Raw genomic sequence first — 7,665 nt, forward strand, 5'->3', positions numbered from 1 at the left:
GAGAAGATTGAGCACTCCTTGAATGTCTCGCCGACTGCTAAACCGATCAAGCAAAAACTTCGCCGATTTCGCGCCGGACAAAAAGGAGGCCATTAGGGTAGAAATAAAATGGCTCTTAGCTGCCGGATTTATAAAAGAAGTGTATCATCCAGATTGGTTAGCTAATCCTGTTCTTGTTAAAAAAGAATAAAGAATGGAGAATGTGTGTTGATTATACTGATCTTAACAAACACTGCCCTAAAGACCCCTTCGGCCTGCCTCGGATAGACGAGGTTGTAGACTCCACCTGGCTGCGAGTTGCTCTCCTTTCTTGACTGTTACTCCGGCTACCATCAGATCTCCCTCAAGAAAGAAGACCAGGTCAAACGTCGTTCATCACGCCTTTCGGTGCATACTGCTACACCACTATGTCCTTCGGACTAAAGAACGCTGGAGCGACCTACCAAAGGGCTATCCAGACGTGCCTCGACCAACAGATCGGCCGCAACGTCGAAGCCTACATCGATGACGTGGTCGTCAAGACTACAAAACGCCGACAATCTTATCGCCGACCTTGAAGAAACTTTCTCCAACCTAAGCAAATACGATGGAAGCTAAACCCTCTTCAAAGTGCATCTTTGGAGTTCCATCCGGTATCCTACTGGGTACATCGTAGCCGCTTGGGGCATCGAACCAAAACCCTACAAGGTATCTACCATCACCAACATGAAACGTCGAAGTGCGTCAAGGATATTCAGAAGCTTACAGGCTGCATGCTGCATTAAGCCTTTTATCTCGCGTCCTACGGTGAAAAAGGGCTACCTTCTTCAAGCTCATCAAGGCCTCCGAGCTTTTTTCTTGGTCAGAGGAGGCAGACACAGCTTTTGAGCAGCTCAAGTTGTTTTAACAAAACCTCCAATCATGACAGTGCCACGACCAGATGACACTCTGCTGGTTTACATCGCCGCCACTTCTCGTGTTGTCAGTACGGCTATGTCGTCGAACGCGAGGAAACTGGACACGCTACAAGGTGCACGTCCAGTCTATTTCATCAGCGATGGTACTTAATGAGCCAAAAACTCGTTATTCCTCAGGTGCAAAAGCTGTTATATGCAATTTTGATTACCTCACGCAAGCTCCTACATACTTCGAATACTACAAAGATCGCCATGGTCACGAGTTCCCTCTAGGGGATATTCTCCACAATAAAGAGGCCAATGGTCGTATCATCAAGTGGGAGTTGAGCTCGGCACTTACTCCATTGACTTCAGAAGCAGACCGACCGTTAAGTCACAGGCGCTTGCTGATTTCATCGCTGAGTGGACCGAGATTCAAGAACCCATTGCCGCCACTTGCCCTGAGCACTGGGTGATGTACTTCGACGGCGCCCTTAACATCAATGGTGCTAGTGTGAGGGCATTCTGTTCATCACCCGACAAAGGATAAACTCCGATATGTTCTTCGCATACATTTTCCGGCCTCCAACAACGCCGCGGAATACGAAGCATGTCTCCATGGTCTCCGTATAGCCATCGAGCTCGGCGTCAAACGCCTCATGGTTATGGGGATTCGTCGCTGGTTATCAACCAGCTCAATAAGGATTGGTCCTGTTCCAGTGAGAAAATGGACGCATACTGCGCCGAAATCAGGAAGCTTGAAGGGAAATTCTACGGTATCGAGTACCACCACGTGGTACGGGATCAAAACCAACCAGCCGACCAGCTATCAAAGATAGGATCTTCTCGCCCGGTTCCACCGGGGTTTTCGTTCAAGACCTCCTGGCACCATCTATTAAAGAAGATAAGGAAGTTGTAGAAGTACCCCCTGCCGAGCAGTTGGTACTCGGGTACCTTCGGGTCGGATTGGAGGGAACAGTTCATCAAATACCTCTCCAGCGACAAAGTACCCGCCGACAAAATCGAATCCGAACGACTAATTCGCGAAGTAAGCATTACGTGCTGGTAGACGGTAGCCTGATGAGGAAAAGTGCCAAGGAAGGGATACTGCAGAAGTGCATCATCCAAGACGACGGTGTGAAGCTACTTTTGAAATTCACTCTGGTTCCTGTGGCAATCACGCGGCTTCGAGAACACTGGTCGGCAAAGCTTTCCGGGCAGGTTTTTACTGGCCCACGGCATCTCCGATGCAGAAGATCTCATTCGACGAGTGAGGGTTGTCAATTTATTTGCCAAGCAAATACATGTACCAGCACAAGAACTGTAGACCATTCCAGCTTCCTGGCCATTCGCATGCTGGGGACTAGATATGATAGGGCCTTTCAAACCAGCGCCAGGAGGTTTCCGGTATGTGTATGTCGCCATTGATAAGTTCTCCAAGTGGATTGAGTACAAACCACTCGTCTTAGCTACTACAAAGAAAGCAGTCGAACTCTTTGAAGACATCATACACAGATTCGGTCTCGCCAATAGCATCATCACCGACCTTCGGGACGACTTTTACCGGCCATCATTTTTGGAACTTCTACGAAGACGGTGCATCTCTGTAAATATGTTTCCATGCCTCATCATAGAGCTAACGGCCAGGTCAAGCGAGCTAATGGTATGATCCTCGACGCCCTCAAAAAAAGGCTCTATCAGAAAGAAGAAAAGCATCCGGGCAGATGGCTCAAAGAACTACCAGCTGTGGTCTGGGGACTGCGCACTCAAGCTAGTCGCAGTACCGGCGTATCTCCATATTTTATGGTCTACGGCTCAGAGGCCATACTCCCAGCGGATATTGCTTTCCGAGCACCTAGAGTAGAAAATTATGATGAAGAGCAAGCCTAGCTGTTCGGACAGAAGACATTGATCGGGCTGAGGAAGAACGTCTGATTACTTGCGTTCGCACAGCCAAGTACCTCGAAGGTCTGCGGAGGTATTACAACCGCAACGTCAAAGGTCGTTCGTTCGCGATCGGCGACCTCGTCTTACGTCGAAACAAAAAACCGAAGGGCTTCACAAGCTGTCTTCCCCCTGGGAGGGCCCTTACGTCGTCAAAGGTGTTACTCGACCAGGGTCTTATCGCTTATGTGACTTAGATGGACTCGATGTTCCAACTCCTGGCACATAGAGCACCTTATACGTTTCTACCCCTGAAACAACACAGATATGTATTCTTTACTTTCATATTAATAAAGTTCTGGTCTCCATAATTTTCCTCCATTTTTTCATCCATTATAAGTTTCACTTACCTATCGGGCTATACGCCACTCCATGACGATCTCCAATACGCTCGCCAAGCACGCCGAATTCGCCGAACACGATTTCTCCAATCGCCGAACACGTTAACTCCAAAATCGCCGAACACACTAACTCCAAATCGCCGAACACGATTCTCCAAATCGCCGAACACGTTAACTCCAATCGCCGAACACAATTTCTCCAAAAATCGCCTACTATGTTTTCTCCGGATCACATAGGTTTTCCTACTAAAAACGACGATGATTTTGCGCTCCAAATTTCATAACATAGCTCGCCGATCGTCGAGCAGCACACGTTTTTCTTTTATGTTTTCTATGGAGAAGACCCAGTCTCCGATTACTTCCTACACGTGCTTAGGGGCTCCACGCTCTGCGTTACGGTTGGTCGGCTGCGGTTCCTTGGTCATGCCTGTTCATCCTACACGTGTCAGGGTCTCTGTGCTCGATGTTATGGACTATGGGCTAGTCAAGGCCTAGATTTAGGCATGAACTAACTGCTCGGACGCCACTTTAACTATTTTTCTCACCAAGTTACTCAATTGGCTGCTGGGCAGCATGTTTTTTGCTTTGATAACTATGGAGGACACCAAGGCTCTAATATCCCACCAAACGTGCTATGGGCTCCGTGCTCTGCGTGTTGGGCGGTAGGCTACGGTCTATGATAACGCTTGTTTTTCCAACATACGCATGGGCTGCGTTCTGCGTTACGGATTACGGGCTAGCTAAGGCATCAAGTTTAGTGCAAACTAACTGATCGAACACAGCTTATATTATGCATAACTGCATGGGTTGTTAATACAACAATTCTTCATCGCCAAATAAAGTAAGTGTTACAGGCGATAATATCCGAGGCAGTTTGTTAAGCTTGCCAATAGCTTCTGTTTGCCAAACAGGTCTATATCGCCGACAAGCATTTTTGCTGCATCTCAACATCATCCTCTAGCTGCTGGGTTTGTGCGTCGCTCAGCCCATCGGCGAACCCACCACCTATGACTGGATGTCGACAGACGGATAGTGGGACCGAACCACTGCAAGGGCATGAGTAGCGGCGGTCAAAACGGCGTCGCGGTTGAAGTTTTTGAAATTCTCCCACGCTGCCTTGCATCTCTGAATGATGGTGTCTGGCCCTTGCTGCCTGCTGTCAGGACGGGCGTGGTTCAATGTCGATGCAGTCGAGTACTGGTTTTATTGCGGCGGTTATAGTGTGAAGTTGTCTTTCTGGACTTTGGCTTCCTGCACCAGCACATCGAACTGTGCCTTGGTTTTATGGCGATAATCTACAAGAATTACAATGGTTCGTCACGCCAGAAAAGTATTACGACATTACTTCCGATAGGGGGTATCTACCTTTCAGTTCTTGGCCAGTTTATCTGCTCGCTCGACTCTTTCGCTTTCTCTTGTCGGATTTGCTCGATGGTCTGGCGAAGCTGGTTGAGTTCTGCATCTTGCTCTGCAAGCACAACAGTTATAAAAAACAGATGGCCAACTATTGCAAAGTACATTATGTGATAAAGCATACCGGATTTCAGCTTGGATACATCCTCAACTGCTGGCACTTCCGTCGAGCTGCTCGGATTTACTTTTGAGTTCTCCGTTTTTCTTGCCCAATTGCTCGGACATATTTTTTAGCTCCTCGGATACAATCGCCAGTTGCTTGGATTTCTTCTTCAGCTGCTCGGATGCAGCCGTTAGTTGCTCGACAGAACCCCCTTCTGATGTTCAAGGTCCCATGAGTTAGACTCCGCAAGGTCCCGCTCGCGCTGGGCCCTATGAATACTCTTTTCCGAAAGATTTAATGCCTCCTAGAGTTTCTTGTTTTCCTCGGCGAGGGGCTCCATCCTCTTCATCAGTTGGTGCCGTTGCTCGGCTGTTCGAGCTATCCCCTATGGATGAACAATGCTAGAGATAAACCTTGGTCTCCAACAACATATATCAGTGTTTCAGGTGTGGTACTCACCTCGATTTGAGTCATAACTCCAGCAATGGCGGATTTCAACCTCTTTATTTCCCTAGTGGTGTTTTCTCCTCGACAACTACACCTCTTCCCCGCGTTTTCGGAGAATCTGGACGGACTGGGGTTTAGGTGCGGCACGCTCGATCTCCACAACCTCGTCCTCCTCCGCCGTCGCTTGAGGCACCACTGGGGGCTCTGTGGTGGACAGCTGCTCGACCACTCCTGGCATCGCTGCGGGTGGGGGTTGCTCCTCGGCCGTTGACGGAGTTGCATCCTTAGCCTCCGGTGCATCAACAATAGCTGTAGTTTCCGCTTCCAAAGTATCGACTTTTTCGGTCGTAGCCTCGGTCGCGGTCGTCGACGCCTGTCGTGTGCGCCAATGATTCACCGTCGCCAGGACTGCTGGCAGCGGCGGCTGGCCCATCCTCTGTTCATCGAGCACTCAGGGACTCCTAGACGGGAGCAGTTGCATTTTTCTATTGAGGTACGGGCCTCGATGTTGCCCTGCGTAATATCGGCTTGTCAGTAACCAAGAGAAATCAAGGAACAATATTATTACTCCAAGCAAATATACTTACGGTTTGGTCTTCCGATTAAATTTCTTGAATGGTGATGCCTGCCTGATCCCCCAGGCGTGGCTGCTTGGTCTGCCTGATGGGAGGACTCTGCTCCTCTGCAGCGGGCTACCGCTCTCTTGGTACCCTGGGGCCCCCTCTGTGTGCTGCTCTACGGTTATCCCCTCTTGTTGCTGGGGACTTTGGTCGTTTGCACCGCTGGGACTTCATCGTTGCCCGCACATAACTTTTCCTCGCTTGCTGCTCGGGAGCTTCAGCATCCGTCGATGCCTCCTTCGTGCTCGGTGGATCGCTGACTGGTCCTCATCATCGTCCGACCACTCCAGCATAGCGGTTCTTGTGGTCGAGCGGTTTGGTCTTCACCAAGCGAGATGCCACCCGATTTGTGTGCAGTAGAGCTGCGGTTTCTCCTTTTTGGACTGGCTCATCTATTGCCGGTCTTTTCCCGTGGATCTTTCCGATACTGGGGATGGACTATCCGATGAGGTGCTCGGCTCCTCCTCTTTGGGCTGTAGCGGCCGTCGAATGTCTACTCCTTTCGGCCAATGGCTCTCGGCACGTTTGAAAAGTATATTGCCCTATCCTACGAATGGATTTTCATAAGTAAGTCAGTCCTTTGCTCGGCAATTGATGCCTGATCAATGCGAAGTGAAAGGGTTACCTGAGGAGGTGGATTGGTGCAGTTGAAAGCCTTCGTTCCTTTTGGCCAGCTGAATGAGACATTGGAAGTAAATAGGTCCATGGCATGGTCTATTACTTCTTTCTTCGTCAGACGGTCTGTGTTTTCCCGGGTACCGTCGTTATCACCTTTGTAGTCGAACGGGTGGGCCCTCTCTTTGCAGGGTTGGATGCGCCGCACTATGAAGCTAGCTGCAACCAGTTCACCCCTAAGCTCCACGCCCTTAATCAAGTCCAGAAGTTCCATTACTTGCTCCATGTCAGCATTGTTGGGTCTTTCCGACCAGTTACTATGGTTAACCGGGATGTGGTGGACGTCGCATCGAATCATTGGGTGACTTTGTTTGATATAGAACCATCTGGCGTTCCAACCTTTTAGGGAGGTATTTAGCAGAACGTTGATGTATTCACTGGCCATCCCATCCCTGAGCTGTAGGTACATGCTGCCGACCACCTTGGAACCGCTGCCCCCCTTCTTCTTCAGACAAATAGGTGCCTGAAGAGGTTGAAGTGTGGAAGAACACCGAGAAACGCCTCGTAGAAATGGATAAAGATCGACACGCAGTATGGTGTTGGGGTGAAGATTGTAGAGGCTAATCGCCCAAAACTCCATAAGTCCCTCAAAAGGGGTGGACAGGAAACCCTAATCCTCGCTAGAAATAATCTTGAAATACTACAGCCTCATCAGTATGAGGTGTTGGGAAGGCTCACCACTAGCCGGCCGCCATCTGGCAGTGAGGTGGTATGGGAGCACGCCAGCCACCACCATCCTGTTGAGATCTGCCACCCCCGTCTTCGACACCCACTCCTCATCGGCTGGCTCCGGTGGCCGCCTTCCTTGGCTTCGCGGCTCCTTTTTTCGGCGCCATTTTCTCCAGATTGGTCCTAGATTGGAGGCGAGTGCTCGTGTTGGTGCGAAATGTGGAGCGCAGGGATTGCGAAGGAAGGAAGCAGGGCAGATTGACAGAGGTAGGAGGCGATGTATGTGGCGGCATGGTTATAAAGCACTTTCCCCACCTTTCCTTGCATCTGAGGGTTTTTGGGAAACCGTTCCCACGATCAGTGCTACTTCGACTCCTCCAACATGGTTTAATGGGCCGGAACTTGGGCTATCACGTAACAGTAGCCCACGTCGCTCATTTATCGCCGCCAAATATTCACCGTTTTCTCCGCAATTTAATGAGGCTCAGTAACCGATACTGTACATCCATTACTCTGATTTTTTCTCCATGGTTTGATTTATCCGATATCTTCGCCCGAAACACGGGGACTGGCTACTT

This window comes from Miscanthus floridulus, unplaced genomic scaffold (genome assembly GCF_019320115.1).
Source record: "Miscanthus floridulus cultivar M001 unplaced genomic scaffold, ASM1932011v1 fs_206_1_2, whole genome shotgun sequence".
In the NCBI taxonomy this organism is placed as follows: Eukaryota; Viridiplantae; Streptophyta; class Magnoliopsida; order Poales; family Poaceae; genus Miscanthus; species Miscanthus floridulus.